Source organism: Astyanax mexicanus, chromosome 8 (assembly GCF_023375975.1).
Source record: "Astyanax mexicanus isolate ESR-SI-001 chromosome 8, AstMex3_surface, whole genome shotgun sequence".
Lineage (NCBI taxonomy): Eukaryota > Metazoa > Chordata > Actinopteri > Characiformes > Acestrorhamphidae > Astyanax > Astyanax mexicanus.
In genome coordinates this window covers 47,687,385-47,706,733 of record NC_064415.1, presented here as the reverse complement: position 1 = coordinate 47,706,733, position 19,349 = coordinate 47,687,385, and the positions used below count along the sequence as shown (strand labels likewise).

The 19,349-nt window shown below is 42.6% G+C and overlaps 1 long non-coding RNA gene across 1 annotated transcript; it reads right to left on the bottom strand.

Annotated features, from left to right (window-relative positions):
- Positions 1–1,423: 1,423 nt before the first annotated feature.
- Positions 1,424–10,906, bottom strand: LOC125803996 (uncharacterized). Its single transcript, XR_007440484.1, has 3 exons — positions 10,545–10,906; positions 9,048–10,217; positions 1,424–1,484 (listed from the first exon to the last, which is right to left on the bottom strand). It is a non-coding gene; the product is annotated as an uncharacterized LOC125803996 (long non-coding RNA).
- Positions 10,907–19,349: the final 8,443 nt, after the last annotated feature.

Sequence of the window (19,349 nt, the reverse complement as noted above, 5' to 3'; positions counted from 1 at the left end):
TCTTGTTTCATTGCAGAAGCTTATTAAAACAATGACACAGTGAATGTGTGCCCCAATCAAAGATAAAGGCAATTCGACAAAATATTAGTGTGTGTGACCGTTTTAGAGGAGGCAACTTTTTTTTAGCCAGGCAGTTTATGTAATACAAATATAGTGAATGTTATATGAATTGGTATTTAGGGAGGACTCACAGCTTCACAACTTCTCAGCTTCACTTTATATTCAGAAACCTGATAGCTTGTGGGTATAATTACATATACACTATATTCAGTCACATCTTTATTTTTTACACTAGATCTGAATGAACTGTATCTTTCCATTAGAGTAAAACTGAGGGCACAGGCAGCAGTGAGGGGATTTTTTTATTTAGACCTGGGCCCAACCTCAGCCTCCTCATCAGCCCTTTTCCTCATCTGTGTGACTCAGACATTCAGGCTGTGGAAAACGCTGACCTTTCCTCTGTCCGGCGGCCCAGCCCTCGGTCAGCACCCATCTTAATGGCACCTGCCACATGCCGTTTGAGCAGTGGGCATGTCTGTCAGGAGATGCTCTCTGATGGCATACAGCAGCCTGCAGAAACACCGGCCACGGAAACGCTCAGCCCAGGGCTGATTGACAGCTGCGCGGCCGGAGACGGACAGGCGGCCCACGTCACTCACAGACAATCACTCGTGAAGATGTTCACGCTGACGCATCCACACAGACACTGGAGCAGGGTTTCAGCCTCGTACCCGTGGGCAGTGGCAGGTTCTAACAGGACCGGGACGGGGTTTGGGCTGAAGGCTGAATCAGATCTTTGTATTGATGCGTAATCAACAGAAATACATTATTGATTTAATCAGTGTTTTTAAATGAACAATTGAAAATGAATAATTTATAGGACAGTGTGAGTAGGGGTTCAACTGAGCCAGAGAGTTCCAGATAGATTTTAGCACCTGTATACTAAAATAAACAATAACGCATTAGGCCAAATAAAGCACAGGGCGATGTTTTGCATTAGGATGATGTTTTAGTAAAATTAATTCATTTTTTTGTTTTGTCACCAGGGAAAGGACACACACCAAATGACAAAATAACTTTTTTTCCGTGTATTTTATTCTGATTTTTATGAAATATAAAATGTATGTGAAATAAAACAAATATGAAATAAAAGCAAAATACAAACTATCAGCACTTTCACTTGCTGAGCAGAAATATTATTCTCAGTGCACAACAACACTGCACCACCTATCTTTGTGTGGCAGAGAGGAGTAATCTTGATAATGCACGACTACGCCACCCAGAGGTGATTTCACCTCTAGGAAAAGAGGGCTGGCACTTAAGGCCTAAGAGAGAATAAGACACCCAGGTTCGACACACTCGGAGGCCAGAGACGGGGTACCATCAGTTAAGGGAAATTTATTGACAATTATTTTAAAACATATATTTCCACACACACACACAGGGCAGACCAGAAACTCCCTTCTTGGACAACAGTATAAAAACTAGAAATAGTAGAATTTACTTTACTAAAAACAAATTTAGGGAGGAACTGGGCTGAGGGCTTACCACGGCAGAAGAAAGTACAGGAAGAGGAAATAGTCAACACTACAAACCACACATCTCAACACCCAGCGTGCTCTACACTACAGGAAAGGTGAACAGCATTCCACATCCCCGAACCCGCCGCTTTGGCCCACAGCTCCGGTCCAACTAAGAGACACAAAGAAAAAAAACAATTATAAAAAGCTACCAGCGGTGAAGGGAGAGAGACCAATTACAATTGCTCGAAATGTACTTATCTTTTTATGGGCCCTGGTCTCTTACAACCTCACCTTATACCACTCCAACACTAAAAAGACAAACACACAGCCAAGAAGGGAATTCCACAACCACTATTCTTGTTTTTGTTAATTCAAAAAAACACAGAAACAAACTTAAACTTTGTTAAAGTAAATGGACAAATGAAAGTTCAATCTGGCAAAATAAATTAAATCAGAAGCAAACTCAGCAAAAAAAAAATTAAATAAACAGAGGTTAGGTCAAAAGCAACTCCACACAATAAATCAGAAATAGACCAAAAAGAAATCAAAAGCAAACCCAAATTAGTAAATCATGAATAAACCCGAAATTAAGTCAAAGCAAATCCCAAATTAATAAGCCAGAATAAACCTCAAAGGTCCAAAACAGCAAATCAGAAATAAAGCAAAAATATTAATTTAATCCAATAAAAAAACTCCACAAAATAAATCAGAAATAAATCAAAAAGGAATCAATCAAAAGCAAACCCAAATTAATAAATCAGGAATAAACCTGAAATTAAGTCAAAGCAAATCCCAAATTAATAAGCCAGAATAAACCTCAAAGGTCCAAACCAGCAAATCAAAAATAAAGCAGAAATATATTTTTAATCCAATAAAGAAAAAAACACACAAAAATAAACTCCAGCAAATCTTAACTCAAAATAAAGACAAAAGAAAATCAATACAACAAAATATCAAAATAACTAAAGGCAAATCAAAGCTGATTTAACAAATGAAATGAAGAAAAGCAAGACAAAAACTCAAAATAACTAGGAGCAAATGAAAATTAATGAAACAAAACTAAATAAACTCAGGCAAAACAGCAGCACTGTGGGGAGGCTGGAATCAGTCAGCACAATCTGGACACTAAAACCTATAAAAAATAGGCACCAAGCTACAATTAATTTAACTAATACTCTAATACACTAATATAAAATAAATGCAGCTTATATACATACCAGTATAGAGCATCAGTTTCTCCCAGCAGCTATAGCAGACAATGACCACAGCACACAGCAGCAGGTAATGGCTAGGGCAAACAGCAGCTCCAGCAGACAATGGCTACAGCAAAGCAGCTCCAGCAGAACAATGGCTACAGCAAAGCAGCACAGTCACCATCACTAACCCACAACCCAAGAAATAAAAGTTAGCTAAACGCCATATACACAGCCAAAACATACACAAAGAGGAGCAGGCATACCTTAGTGAAAGTGAAACTGCACTGACACAGTCAGAGACACACAGCCGCGCTGGACTGGCAATAACACCACGAGCCCGCAACTACAAGCGAATAAGGAGAGTTAATAATTAAGCCAAACTGTCATATTATGCCATAATACTGTAACCAGATACCTGAAACTCTTGAGAAGTAACGCAAACAATCGCGCTAAACTCCACGCTGAACGCTGCCGGCACGGAAGTCAGAGCCCGGAGCAATGAGGAGGGGGAACAGGAAATGCACCATGAATAGTCATCCCCTACCCATATATAGAGTACAAAGGGGCCGCCCAGTAATTTAAAGCAGCCACACAGCTTCACCAGCAGTATAGGTGGGGTAACAAACCCAACCTGCTACAATCTACCCCCCCATTTTGCATCGTCGCCCCGACGATGAACCAAACTAAGGGGGCCAACACCAAGGCCTAAAAAGAGCCGACTGCGTATTGACTAACCCTGATGGTTCATCTACCCCGTTATCTACACTACCAGCGGAACGCGGAAGGCGGTGAATATTAGAATGCTGGCCAGCTGTAGCACGTGCCGTGCGACGCACAGAGGACAGACCAGAGCAGGGTTGCCCTGTTAAAAACAAGGACGAATCCGAGGGCTGACGCCCTCCTTGTACGGTAGTGGCATCTAAAATCCCCTCCTGTGCTGGTTGCACTGTAGGAGGCACAGTGGTACCAGAACCGCTTGGTACAGCTACCTCCGGGGAAATAGTCTCTGATACCAACAGCCATAGGTCACAATCGCTGGAGGTGTCCACAGGTGCTACTGGAACTGGTGGAGGGGAATCCCTAGGAGGAAGAAGAGGGCCTTGAGCCTGTACTTGAGCCTTCAACATATTACGATGCACATGCTTGATCTTACCTAGGTCACTTACCGGGGCAACTGTATAAACAGCTCCTTCCCCAGGAGGGGTTCTCAGCACCTGATGGACTACCGAGCTCCAAACATCTTGGATCTTGTGGCGTCCCCGGGCACTATGGTCCCGGAGATAAACCAACTGACCCTCCTGTAGGGGGACCTCCCTAACTCGCTGATCATGCCGTTCCTTCCGGCGACCAGCAGCTACAAGCAACCGGTCACGAGCCCCTTCAAATGCCAATCTAAGCCTGGCCTGATGCTCAATCACCCAGTCTTGGACCTCCCCTGGTACCGGTTCCTGTACCTGACCTAGCAGGAAATCTACAGGGAGTCTAGGTTCCTGGCCAAACATTAGATAATAAGGAGACTCTCCAGTGCCCTGATGAGGAGTGGTGTTATAACAAAAAATGACCTGTGGCAAGTTGGATGCCCAGTCCTGCTTCCGGGAAGTTGGCAAAGTACGTAGAAGGTTGTGAAGTGTTCTATTGAAGCGCTCACACTGCCCATTACCAGCAGGATGATATGGGGTGGTCCGAGATCTTTCCACCCCATATAAATGGCAAAACTGCTGTATGAGAGCGCTCTCAAAGCTTCTACCCTGATCAGAGTGGATACGACCAGGGACGCCAAATTTATAAAACCATTCCCTCAGCAGAACCTGGGCCACTGTTGAAGCTCGCTGATCCCGAGTGGGGACTGCTATGGTGTATTTACTGAACACATCAGTCATTACAAGAACGTTTTCTAACCCATTACGGGATGGCTCCAACACAGTGAAGTCAATAGCCACAATCTCATTTGGCCTAGATGCCAGCAAATGGCCCATAAAACTATGGGGTACCGGTCCTGCGTCTTTGGCAACCTGACAACGCTCACATTCTCGGCACCACTGTTTGATGTCGGCAAACATCCCTGGCCAATAGCAACGCTGCCTTACCAGTTCAGAAGTTCGCTCAATACCCTGGTGGCCATGATCCTGGTGCAATTGTTTCAGTACCTCTGGCTTAAGAACTGCGGGTAGGAGGAGCTGGAAACTCTCCTCACCCCCGTCTGGCCGAAACACCCGGCGGTATAACACCCCGTCTCTTTCCACCAACCGGTCCCATTGGCGCAGCAGTGCCATGGCCGGTCTCGAGACCTGACGTTTTTCTGCAGAAGTGGGCTGAACCTGCTTCCGCCAAAACACCAAAACCTCTCTAAGGAGAGGATCTGCATCCTGCAAAGAATGGATGTCAACGGGTGAACTGCCTGGAAGCACAGAAACTAAAGCCTGGGTTGCGGAGACCACTGGGGAGGCCTGTTGGACTAGCTCCGGAACTGGGGTACCTGGTACATACTCTGTCACACTGGGACCTAACTGATACTGGCGAGACAGCGCATCTGCGTTTTTATTACTACGGCCAGAACGATACTTTATTTCAAAGTCAAAAGCCGCCAGCTGTGCAGCCCATCGATGCTCCATTGCCCCCAGTTTTGCTGACTGGAGATAGCTCAGTGGATTGTTATCCGTATATACCACACACTTGTGTCCCAAGAGGTATTCACAGAACTTTTCTGTCATGGCCCATTTAAGGGCCAGAAATTCCAACTTCATGGAACTATAATTATCCATGTTGCGCTCAGGAGGCCGAAGACCTCGACTGGCATAGGCTACAGGCCGAACAGCACCGTCATGCTCTTGAGAGAGGACAGCCCCGAGACCACTGTAACTTGCATCAATCTCCAAAATAAAAGGGAGCGAAAAATCTGCATAGGCCAAGACTGGCGCGGAAACCAACCTTGCCTTCAAAGCCTCAAAACTCTGCTCACACTGAGCAGTCCAGGCCATCCCCAGAGCCTGTCCTGAACCCTTCTTGGTCTTGCTGCCCACAAGTGCAGCCACCAACTTATGCAGAGGCCCTGCTAGTTGAGCAAAACCCTCTACAAAACGCCTGTAGTAACTGGCAAATCCAAGAAAGGATCGCAGCTCTGATACCGTACGAGGACGCTGCCACTGTGCTACCGCCTCGATCTTAGCTGGATCAGTGGAGACACCCTTATTGGAGATCACATGCCCCAAATAGCCAACTTCCTGTTTGAAGAACACACATTTACTCAACTTGGCTTTCAGACCCTCCTTTTGAAGGCGTCCAAGTACCACTTCCAGTCGTTGAAGGTGCTGTGAAACAGAAGATGAGAAAACAATAATATCATCAAGGTAAAGGAGAAGTGACTGATACTGTTGATCCCCGAACATGCGCTGCATCAACCGCTGGAACGTACTTGGAGCATTGCAAAGTCCAAATGGCATCCTATTCCATTCGAAGAGGCCAAATGGTGTACAAAAAGCAGTTTTTGGCTTGTCTTGTTCAGCCACTGGAACCTGGTTATACCCACTGGCCAGATCTAAAGTAGAGAACCAGCGGGCTCCAGAAAGTGCATCCAGGCTTTCCTCAATGCGAGGCAGAGGGAAGGCATCTTTGCGTGTCTTGCTATTAAGCAACCGGTAATCCACACACATGCGCAGACTTCCATCTTTTTTTTTTACAAGAACGATTGGAGAGGCATAAGGACTACTACTCTCCCTTACTACCTGGGCCTCTAGAAGCTGGTCAATGTGAGCTTTCACCAGTTCATAGTCCGATGGAGGAATGCGTCTATGCCTCTGCCGTACTGGAATATTATCCAACAAAGGAATCTCATGTTCTATGAGGTTTGTACAGCCCAAGTCACCATCATGGGCTGAGAAGACTGAATTATACTTCTGTAGGAGAGACCTAACCACTCCCTGTTCTTGATCTGTCAAAGCTGACAAATCTACAGCCTCTACTCCGTTTGGTGCAGAGCTAGCAACTACCTGGGAGGATACAGTGGCAGTGGTGGACCTGACCTCAGTAATGCCTGTAGGTAAACTTATGACCTGTACCATGCTTAGAGAGCCAAGATGAGTATGTGGATGAAGAAAGACTTCTGCAATTCCGACATTAACTATCGGGACATAGACTGTGCCTCTATTGACCTGAACAAGACAGGGAGAAGCCAAGAGGCCTGCTGGCAGACCCACCTCCAATGGCTCAAAGAAAGCAGAACGCCCCAATGGTAATTCGGCACAAGTGCTGGCAACTAATTTCATCACGCCACCAGGTATACGCACTGCCCGAGTTCCTCTAACCTTAACGGTACCCATTGGGTCTCTAGGCACTTGGGCTGCAGACTGGTGGCACTGCTGCAAAGCTGCAACAACCGGGCTGGGAGCATGCGCCACTGAGGGCAACTGAAAAAAAGAAGAGCCATGTAACCCAAACAGTTCATGGTAACATCGGCTAATAATATTCATCCCCAAAACACCAGGGACTGTAGAAGAAGCACCAGGGGGATCCTTCACAACCAGAATCCCACAACGAGGCATCACCTTATTGCACAGCAAAACCTCCAGCTCCAAATAACCTATATAAGGGATGTCAAGCCCGTTTGCTGCACGCAGCTGTAACCAGTGACAGGACTGAAGACGGTCATGGCCCCAAGGTTCAAACTGCTGCAAAAAGAAGCTCTCAGTCACGGTAGATACCATAGAACCAGTATCTAATAAGCAGGAAACAATAACACCACCAATTGAAACATCAATGACTGGACAGGATGATATTAATCTAGACACATTACCTGCCCTGGAGCCTAAAAACGCCCCCTCTGAACTGTGGCTCTGCAGCTCAGTGGGCTTCAGTTTTCCGGCTGAGACGGGCGAGATGGTTGGGCTGCATTCTGAGGCAGAGCCCTAGGAGGAGGACAAACACGTTCCCCGTCACACTCCCTCGCAAAGTGACCTGGCTGTTGGCATCGTCGACAAACTATGCGCCCCTGATAAGGACGACTAGGTCCAGAGGAAGTCTGCAGAGAAGCAACAGTTCGTGTTAACTGGTTAAGCTGCTCTTGCTGACGCTTCAGCATATCCTTCAACTCCCCTAATTCTGCTGGCTGAGAGCCCACTGAAGGGACTGGACAGGAACTTCCCTGTACCCCATACTGCAACCCATAAGCTGACGGTAGGGAAAAACTACGTCCCCGAGCACCTCCTGGTAACCCCTCCCTCTCCCAGCGAAGCGCTTCCCCACGTACCTCCAACAGTGTAGCGGTAGGCTGCCGACAGACAAGCTGCTTTAACTCTCTTCGAAGAGCACCATCTATCACATGCTCTATGAACTGGTCCCTAAGTAAAACCTCCCCATTAAGCATTCCCTCAGGGGCATGCTGCTTAACTGACTCCATTATAGCCATTAAAGCCAAAGAAAACTCCTGCAATGTTTCTCCTTCCTGTTGCTTTCTGGAAAAAAATGCCTGCTGCAAGGTCACATAAGATTGGGAGCAACCATAAAGGTCTCTTAAAATGGCAAAAATTCTATCTGGGTCTCCTCTCTCTGCACTAGGGCGGTACTTTATCTCTTCCCTGGCTTCCCCTTCTAAATGATCAAAGATAAAGAAAGCTTGATCAACTGCAGAAAGGTGACGGACCCGCATACAAACCTGTACCTCCTCAATCCATTCCACTATACCTATTCCTGTTCTGCCATTAAATAAGGGACACTTACGGTCTCGTGGAATTACCACAAGACGTTCTGTAACAGCACTAGCAGCAGCAGATGGGACATTACTTACCACAACAGGAACAGCTGGAACAGTGCCTATACCAGAGCTAGTTGAAGCAGCAGCCCTTTCCTGAAGCAGCCGCTCATTGTCAGCCTTAAGCTGCAACACTAGATCTCTAAGCTGCTGCATCTCCTCCTCCATCCCAACAAAGGGCAAGCTGCACAAAACTCAATGAAACAAGCACTTCAATTAAACAAACCTCTTAAACAAATGCTGCTGTTTTGCCTATTATTTAATCTAAAAATATCTAATCACTAAAGGACCACACGTCTCTGGCTCTCAAAAGTGATCCTGCCGACTACGCCAAAATGTGGCAGAGAGGAGTAATCTTGATAATGCACGACTACGCCACCCAGAGGTGATTTCACCTCTAGGAAAAGAGGGCTGGCACTTAAGGCCTAAGAGAGAATAAGACACCCAGGTTCGACACACTCGGAGGCCAGAGACGGGGTACCATCAGTTAAGGGAAATTTATTGACAATTATTTTAAAACATATATTTCCACACACACACACAGGGCAGACCAGAAACTCCCTTCTTGGACAACAGTATAAAAACTAGAAATAGTAGAATTTACTTTACTAAAAACAAATTTAGGGAGGAACTGGGCTGAGGGCTTACCACGGCAGAAGAAAGTACAGGAAGAGGAAATAGTCAACACTACAAACCACACATCTCAACACCCAGCGTGCTCTACACTACAGGAAAGGTGAACAGCATTCCACATCCCCGAACCCGCCGCTTTGGCCCACAGCTCCGGTCCAACTAAGAGACACAAAGAAAAAAAACAATTATAAAAAGCTACCAGCGGTGAAGGGAGAGAGACCAATTACAATTGCTCGAAATGTACTTATCTTTTTATGGGCCCTGGTCTCTTACAACCTCACCTTATACCACTCCAACACTAAAAAGACAAACACACAGCCAAGAAGGGAATTCCACAACCACTATTCTTGTTTTTGTTAATTCAAAAAAACACAGAAACAAACTTAAACTTTGTTAAAGTAAATGGACAAATGAAAGTTCAATCTGGCAAAATAAATTAAATCAGAAGCAAACTCAGCAAAAAAAAAATTAAATAAACAGAGGTTAGGTCAAAAGCAACTCCACACAATAAATCAGAAATAGACCAAAAAGAAATCAAAAGCAAACCCAAATTAGTAAATCATGAATAAACCCGAAATTAAGTCAAAGCAAATCCCAAATTAATAAGCCAGAATAAACCTCAAAGGTCCAAAACAGCAAATCAGAAATAAAGCAAAAATATTAATTTAATCCAATAAAAAAACTCCACAAAATAAATCAGAAATAAATCAAAAAGGAATCAATCAAAAGCAAACCCAAATTAATAAATCAGGAATAAACCTGAAATTAAGTCAAAGCAAATCCCAAATTAATAAGCCAGAATAAACCTCAAAGGTCCAAACCAGCAAATCAAAAATAAAGCAGAAATATATTTTTAATCCAATAAAGAAAAAAACACACAAAAATAAACTCCAGCAAATCTTAACTCAAAATAAAGACAAAAGAAAATCAATACAACAAAATATCAAAATAACTAAAGGCAAATCAAAGCTGATTTAACAAATGAAATGAAGAAAAGCAAGACAAAAACTCAAAATAACTAGGAGCAAATGAAAATTAATGAAACAAAACTAAATAAACTCAGGCAAAACAGCAGCACTGTGGGGAGGCTGGAATCAGTCAGCACAATCTGGACACTAAAACCTATAAAAAATAGGCACCAAGCTACAATTAATTTAACTAATACTCTAATACACTAATATAAAATAAATGCAGCTTATATACATACCAGTATAGAGCATCAGTTTCTCCCAGCAGCTATAGCAGACAATGACCACAGCACACAGCAGCAGGTAATGGCTAGGGCAAACAGCAGCTCCAGCAGACAATGGCTACAGCAAAGCAGCTCCAGCAGAACAATGGCTACAGCAAAGCAGCACAGTCACCATCACTAACCCACAACCCAAGAAATAAAAGTTAGCTAAACGCCATATACACAGCCAAAACATACACAAAGAGGAGCAGGCATACCTTAGTGAAAGTGAAACTGCACTGACACAGTCAGAGACACACAGCCGCGCTGGACTGGCAATAACACCACGAGCCCGCAACTACAAGCGAATAAGGAGAGTTAATAATTAAGCCAAACTGTCATATTATGCCATAATACTGTAACCAGATACCTGAAACTCTTGAGAAGTAACGCAAACAATCGCGCTAAACTCCACGCTGAACGCTGCCGGCACGGAAGTCAGAGCCCGGAGCAATGAGGAGGGGGAACAGGAAATGCACCATGAATAGTCATCCCCTACCCATATATAGAGTACAAAGGGGCCGCCCAGTAATTTAAAGCAGCCACACAGCTTCACCAGCAGTATAGGTGGGGTAACAAACCCAACCTGCTACATTTGACTTACTGCAACTGCAGTGTACAGATTTATAGACTTTTATCAGAGCTTGTACTCAATTGTACTCAAAATAACAAAAATAAAATGAATACACTGTAAAACCCTAGCTTAGAACACAGTACAGTATTTGGTAGTGGCACTAATTACAGAAAATAGATAAATAAAATTAATACCACATTAATGCCATTAACAGAGCTCTTTTTATATTTGTTTTTAAGCTCACCTCGATTTACTCAGCTTTACTCAACAAGATTTGAGCATTTCTTTAAGAGAACTTGGACAAACAGCTTCTGTAACCCAGAAAAATACAAGGCTTGAACACGAGGAGCACACTACCCCACAGAAACAATGCCATCTGCCCGCATCTGGTTGTGATTCATCCAAAATACATGTTTAGAAAGGCAATATAGGCATCTACTACTGTTATAGGCCAACTAAACCTTATATTGTTCAGTATTTCCTGATTTTTACCTCTTATTTCATTAGGATGGCTCTGGATGAATCCTAAAATGGAGCACCACCATTCACTGCAGCTTGAGCCTCCTTCTCTACCATGCTCTTAGCTTCTCCCTTTCCTCTCTCAGGGTGTGTTTCTTAAAGTTACAGACACACATTTTAAAGGTGTATTCTCAATTCACCACCTGGCTACATTAGCAAAAGCAAAGTGCTTTTTTAAATCATATTTTTGGATCGACTGCATACGGTATTAAAATAATCAAATCCAAAAGCTGTCCATTTTTAAATGGGTTTAGGTATGAAGGTTTTGGAAAGATGTAAGCTAGCTAGCTAAGTAACTATTAGTTTTGCTATGTGGACCTTCAGCATGGCCACAAAACAGTCAGAGTGTATTATATCACAAAGAAATGTAAATCTTTATAACAAATGTCTCTAGCACTGTCTATAAAAGACTGAGGGCCCGATTTTAGAAAAAGCATGGTTGATCAACAGCTCTGTACATACACTACTGAAAGGGTGATTCAGGGAGCATGAGATCATCATTTTCACACATGGATTGAGAGAGTTCACCACAGAGTCCAGATCTAAACCTCATTGAGAATCTTTGGGATGTGCTGGATGGAGAAGGCTGTGTGCAGAGGTCAGACTCTACCATCATCAGTGCTGAAAGATCTTGGTGAAAAATTAATGAACGCAACACTGGATTGAAAAACATCTTATGACATTGCCGAAGCTTAATAAAACAATGCCACAGCGAACATGTGTTGCAATCACATAAAAACATCTTATGACATTGCCGAAGCTTAATAAAACAATGCCACAGCGAACATGTGTTGCAATCACAGCTAACGAAATATTAGAATGTGTGACCATTTTTTGGTGCTGACTTCTTTTTGTCCAGGCAGTGCATTTCTCACTTGTTATTTTACTTTATGTCAGACTTCACCTTTTGATTCTGTGGTTTTAACTTAACATTTACCAAAATTAGAATTTGCTATATTTGCTGGCTCTTTTTATTCAATTATAAGATTTTCTTTAATAAAAACACTATGTTTTGCTTATAAATGTACTCCTCTTTTTGATATTGTCTCTATTAGGGATAATTCGATTTCCAACATTATCCTTGTATCTTCACTTCCATCATAAACATCCTCTGCCTCGTCATCTTCACCTGCTGATAATCACTTATTGAAGAGTTCTTTACCCTCAGTAATGAAGTAATGAGAAAACAAACCTGCTTAGGAACACCAAAGTGTGGGCTGGACTTCAAAGGTCCTATAAATCATCCCTGTCCAGAGGTCTTCACACGGACCTCATCATCAGCAGTGCTGTCGTCCTGATGTCTGATGGATCGCCACTTACCTCTCAGTCCCTAACATCAGAAGTGTGACACAGTGATGCTGTAGAGCGGGGCAGCGTGAGGTCAGGTCTGTAGTGATTAGCAGATTTCAGTGAGGTTCTAACACTACACACACTCACACTCACACACACAAAGAGACTCATTAGGACCCCTCATCCTGACCCCAGCCCCCATATTGACAGTGCACTAGTGAGTGTGACAGGCAGCAGAGAGAACGCTGGCCCTGGGCTATCCTTTCACCTCCACTGACATTTAACTAAAAACCAATCTCCATCTCTATGAGCACTCGCTCTCACCCCAGGGGTGTGCATGTGTGTGTGTGTGAGAGAGAGAGAGAGAGAGAGAGAGAGAGAGAGAGAGAGAGAGGGCAAGAGTGTGTGAGAGAGTGTATAAGAGTCAGATTCAAAAGGAAAGGAAGTAAGCGAGTGCTCTCTGATACTTAAGTGCACACTTATAATGTGCAAATTAGCATTTCAGCCTACCGAACAGACAGCATTACCCATAACCCTCTGAAGCCAGAGTCAGGGTGTTAGACAGAGTACCAGACCCTCTACCAGTCCCTACCACCAGTACAGAGGTCAAGGTCCAACACACTGGGAGCCCATCATCTTCATCTTATCAGCGTTGTAATAATTTGACGATAAAATAAAATAAATAATAAAAAAAGCTCCATAATCCCGCGGCCGGTGGCTGGAATTGGAAACTTATACAAGGGTTAGCGAGCAGAGGTGGATGATGCCCTTGGGCCTCGGCCGTGCGCCACCAGTGCAGCGGAGAAAGAGTGAAAATGTCCTTCTGTTTGACATATTGCACATCATGTCGCCCCTCTTTTACGGTTCCGCAATCTTTAGCATTTCACAGAAGGGGTCTCTGAGTGCAGGTTAACTAGTAGCCAGAGGCTACAGGAATTCCATGTGTGACAAATGGGACAGTCAATTGGAACGAGGAGGGGGTGAAGCATGTAAGGTTGGGTAGGTATGGGGACGTTGGGTAGGTGTGGAGGGGGGTACATTTGACCAGGCCAGAGGGATGCATGGTGAAATGGACTACGTGGAGTGTGCATACGTGTGTGTGTGTGTGTGTGTGTGTGTGTGTGTGTGTGTGTGTGTGTGTGCATGTGTGATGGGGGTAGGGATAAATCTTTCCCTGCTTGGTTTGTGATGGCGTGATCCAGCTGGCGGGCTCACACCCATGCTCAGGGCAAAAGGTCAAGAGCTGGCGATTGGATGGTAGTCAGCAGCAGAACGAGTGAAGGCAGGCTGTTTACGCCACAGTGCCGGACTCTGATGGACGACAGCACAGAAGACCCTTTAATGCATGGCTGTACATACATTTATACAACAACTTGTCTGAACTAAACCGAGCTCCTCACTGTTGTTCACGCATCTCTTTCATGATTTTTTCAATATAAAGATGTTTGCACTTATTCTGTGAGTCTAAAAGTGCTTCACACTTATCTTATTTGGTTCAGACTTTTAGACTTTTTTCAGTTCCTACACAAAATATAGCAGATGTGAAAGGTTCCTTGAAATGTTGGATATACTAAAAGAGGTGGTCTCGTCTGGATTAGAGTTTAGATTTTCCACAACTGTTCTTTTGGCCAGGTTGGGTCAGGCTCAAGGAAGTGGTCTGTGACGTAGGCGTCTGTTTTTTTTATGCTATTTTTATTTTATATAAAGCTATGGTCTGATAATCACAATATAGCAAAATAACAAATCAAAATATGTTTTAAAAAGTTGCACAAAAGTTGCACAAGTTAGAGTGTTATAATCACACAGTTCTGGCTGCACATGTGAGCTCTTCCATTTGTCCAGAATATACATTTAAAAAATAAACATTTGTCTTAAATAATAGGTCTATGCTTCTTCAGTGTTGCAACGTTAAATAACATTATTATGAACAGATTTCACTCATTCAAACAGACTGAAAATGTTTTTAAAAGCTCAGTTTTAATCCTGTCCTTACTAACAAAAATGTCAGGTTTAAATCGGCTCAAGATCACAAGGACAGTTTATGGAGCGGGTCAGGTCTGGCTGGGCAGAACGTGCACAGGCTCGGGCCGGGTTGGGCCCGATCTAAGCTCTAGTCTGGATCAACTGAACCATGATTGCACGCTATCTTTACCTATTAAACAATAAAAGAAGAAAAAGAACACTTGGTGTGCAGGTGAGTTTACAGCAGTATGGATACAACAGATCACACAGCTGATTCCTGTATCCACTGTAACTGTAGACTAACACTTATTTGTAAACAGAGATCAAATAAATCCAAGGGAAATCGTCGAGTGTCACAACATGTGCATCCCGTTCATTCAGCTTGCCATCGGCTGCCAGAACCCTGAGAGAGCACAACTGGCCTTGCTCTCTCGGGGTGGGTAGATGGCGCTCTTTCCCTCACATCACTCCAAAAGGTGATGTCACTCTGCACAAGGAGTCTGTGAGCTGATGTATCAGAACCGAGTCGCTGCGCTTTCCTACGAGCATGCTGTGATGCTACTCAGCAATGCTGCATCAGCAGTAGTCTGTAAGTCATGTATCAGAGGAGGCATGTGCTAGTCATCACCCTCCTTGTGTTGGGGCATCACTAGTAATAAGGGGAGTCCTAATGAGGGGGATGGATAATTGGCTTTGTGGAGAAAATGAGATAAAAATTAGAAACAAAAAAGGGTCCAAACTTTACTCCAGTATGTAGTGTTGAAAGCTTTTGTAATTTTATGTCAAGAAGAAAGAAAAAAAAAAATATATATATATATATATAAATATTGGCATTGGTGTCTATTCAAACTAAATTAGAAAGCATGTCACAACCACTATGTGTTCCTAATAAAATGGCTTAATTAAAGGTCAAAGATCAAAAAGTTTAAAGTAATAAAAGACACAAACTAAAGAAGTTAGTGTGAATCAACAGCATATCCTTTTTACATTGAAGTTTATTTCTTGTGATAAGCCCAATTGCAGGTGTTGGAACTGCTTGATAGCTCCTGTGCAGTGTTGGGAAGTAACGGATTACATGTAACGGCGTTACGTAATCAGATTACAAATTATAAGTAACTGTAATCCGTTACAGTTACTGCTTCAGTAAGTGGTAATCAGATTACAGTTACTCTGCTAAAATAAAAGGGTTACATTGCGGTACTTTCCTATTTTTGCTCTTCCAATCCAACACTGACAAAACGCAAATAACATTTTGCGGTGAATACGCTCTGATATGACAGGGAACTCTCTGCCCCTCCTCCCGTCTCGCTGCACACACACACACAGGGAGGAGGGGAAGCGGCTCACAGCGGCTCCACGCTCACACAACGAGACGAAATTAACTGACATTTTGGTCAACGAATAAAAACGAGACGAAAATGTTTGGCAGGGACAAAATCCAATCAGAACTGATTTAGGTCTGTGAAAGGTAGGGACCAGTTAGGAAGAGATCCAATCACTGCTACTTTAGCGAAGGTGGAGTACCCGCCTCTCCTGCAGCAGCGCCGCGCGGAATTAAACTGTCGATACGGAGCTCGACTGGAAGTTAACTCGACAGAGTTCAGCAAGGAGAGAGGGAGAGAGAGAGAGAGAGAGAGAGAGAGGGCCGATATATTTCTCTTTTGACGTCGCGAAAAACAAGATAACGTGTAAACCGCGTGGAGCGACTCCATTACCGGTAAAAACACCACTAATCTTTCAGCTTCTGCAGAGCAGAGTCCCACAGATCTCCATGCAGAGATCCGCGTTTTAATACTGATGTTATTTCATGAGCTGATGTGTTTAACTCAGCAGTGCACTAAAACACAGAACTGATACAGAACCCCAACTCATTAAGATCCGATCATCTGTTTAGTCTCACAGTGGGAAAGATATAGCTAGTGTTAAAGCAGGAACAGGTCAGAAAGGAACTCAATAATATAACGAAAATAAAACAATAAAATAAGTGAATCTATGAACCCAAAAGTCTGTGTAAAGTTCCTTACAGCACTTTCTCATAAGTTTCTCACTTTAACTCATGAAGTCTCTCTGTACATCCTGAGAGCATCTCTACAGGACAGTGTGTGAATGTGTGTTCATTTATAGACTGTAGCTACAGTAGGTGTGCTGTTAGTGCTGGAGATAAAACTAGATCCTTTAAAAGTTTTTGCATCTACAGCTCTGTTCAAACTATAATTTAACTATTCAGATGTTTTATGACCTGATTTCTAGAGCAAAATTTTAAATGTAAAATATGTATAGTCACACACCTACAATAATAATAGTAATAATAATAATAATAATAATATACATTAAATCATATATAAATATATTTCACTTTCAAACATTAACAATATTACTCAAGTGGTTATTAAACGTTTCATTTCGTATAAGTGTATAGTTAATAATTCAAGGGAACTGATGAACAAGCATTTACATTTACACCCTTTACATTTTAGTCGACTAAATTTACTGTAATTTTAGTCGACTATATTCTTATGACATTAAGTCGACTAAAACTAAAAACATTTCAGATGAATAAATTGTGACTAAAACTAAATACTATTTTCGTCACAAGACTATGACTAAGACTAAATCACAATTTGTTGTCAAAATTACACTGGAGGCAAACCTGCAAGTAGATAGCTTACGGTTGTTGTTACATTGTTTGGTTTTAAATGGTTTTATCATCAATTTATAGAAGTTTTATAAAATTGTTTGATGAAATGGTTTCATAAGTATTTTTATAGAGTGAGTGAAAAGGCTGTTTTATTTGTTTATCTATTTGTTACATTCATTCAGGCTTAAAAAAATGACAATATTTAAAGTAATCCAAAGTAATCAGATTACGTTACTCACTTGAAGTAATGTAACTGATTACGTTACAAATTACATTTTGAGTGATGTAATCAGTAATCTGTAAGGGATTACATTTTAAAAGTAACCTTCCCAACACTGCTCCTGTGATGCTGAAAAAGATGAAACCGAAACTTCGCGTGAAACGTTTCTCTCTAGTGCATGAGCAGCATGAGTTTAATATTGTGAGGGTGATTCTCTGAATTGGGTGCCCTTTAAGTCCCCTAAACTTTCAAAGACTATGCAAACCATATAATGCATTTTAAATGTGTATGTGTGGCATCAGGATGATGAGGAAGTGACACTGCACATGTCCCTTGAAAGACAGACTGCAATTAATAGCAAGTGTCATTTATTTATTAAATAATTTTATTTCAGATTTTTCCCCATTTTCGCCCAATTTGGTTATCTAGTTGTCCTACCCCTTTGTGCATTCCCATCACCAGTGGCACCTGCAACTCTACGAGGATGCGGATGAGCACACGCCTCCCCCGACACGTGTGAAGTCAGTCACCCCTTTTTTCGAGCTGCTGCTGATGAATCATTGCCTGAGCAGCTAGCGCGCTCGGAGGAAAGCACAGTGGCCAGGTTCCGATACATTCACTCACAGACACCCTGTGCTGCCCCGGCGCCACCTTTAAGCATCTACCCACCCGGAGGGAGCAGGGCCAGTTTTGCTCCCTCTGAGCGCTGGCAGCTTAATAGCAAAGCTGCATGAGTGGGGGTTCGAACCTGCAACCTCCCGCTCATAGTGGCAGCGCATGACCACACCTAAATTCTATGTTTTTGATTGTCAGATGGGGATTGTCTGGCGCACCAGTTAAACTCTGTTATATCAATATAATGACAGTAAACTACCGTTTAGTAAAAAAAACAATAATTCTGAAGAAAATAACAATTTTATAATGTGCTAAATGCCATGTGCGCTAGGTTAGCCAAAGAAAATTACCCTGTCACATTTGTCTGACACTAAATGACACTTGCTATCCTTGTAAATGTTTGTTGAACTGTATGTTTAATTTACAGGACAGTCAGGAAAAACATAAAAGCCTTATACAATTGTAATGGTAATCCATAACTTTGGATGAAAACTGAAAAAAAGTTACAATTAAGTGCTTGACTGTTACAAATGTAATAAGCTACTTTGTGCTTGTTAATGGTAAAAATAAAAAATGGGCGTTTCTTTGCATGATGAACACTATGTCCTTATAATCCTGTTATAGCATTATAATCCTGTTGGGAGCATCAGCTAAAAGCACTGTATTGAGGAATGCTAGAGGTGAACGGACGTTGGCTTTTCAAGAAAAGTTTCTACTCGTTTTATAACTCACTACACACTAAGTCCATTTCACAGCAGATTTCTCCTTTTAGAGGAGTCCAGAGTTTTGCCCTTTTTATAGATTGAGTGATCTCCACAGCACTTTTATAAACCACTGATACAATTCCTGAAAGACTTTAAGGGACTTTTTCTATTTTATTTACTGTCCCCCTCCTACCCTTTCCTTTTCTGTCTCTCTCACCCCCTTTAAGAAATGCCCAAGCATAACTTTTTTGACATACTCATTTTCTCATGTTTCATCACACACACACACATACACACGTTGCTCTTGCCCTCACCCCTCTGCCTCTTGGCTCCTCAAATGCATTTGTTCAATACCTCCAGCAAACAGATTAGAGGCCTCTTATCGTAGACAGGGAGTACGTGATAATGGTTTTCACCAGATCCCTGCACTGTCACAGATTAAAATGGCCCTGGCTGAAGCGTATTAGCAATCAGTTTTTTTCCCCCTCTTCCATTTTTTCC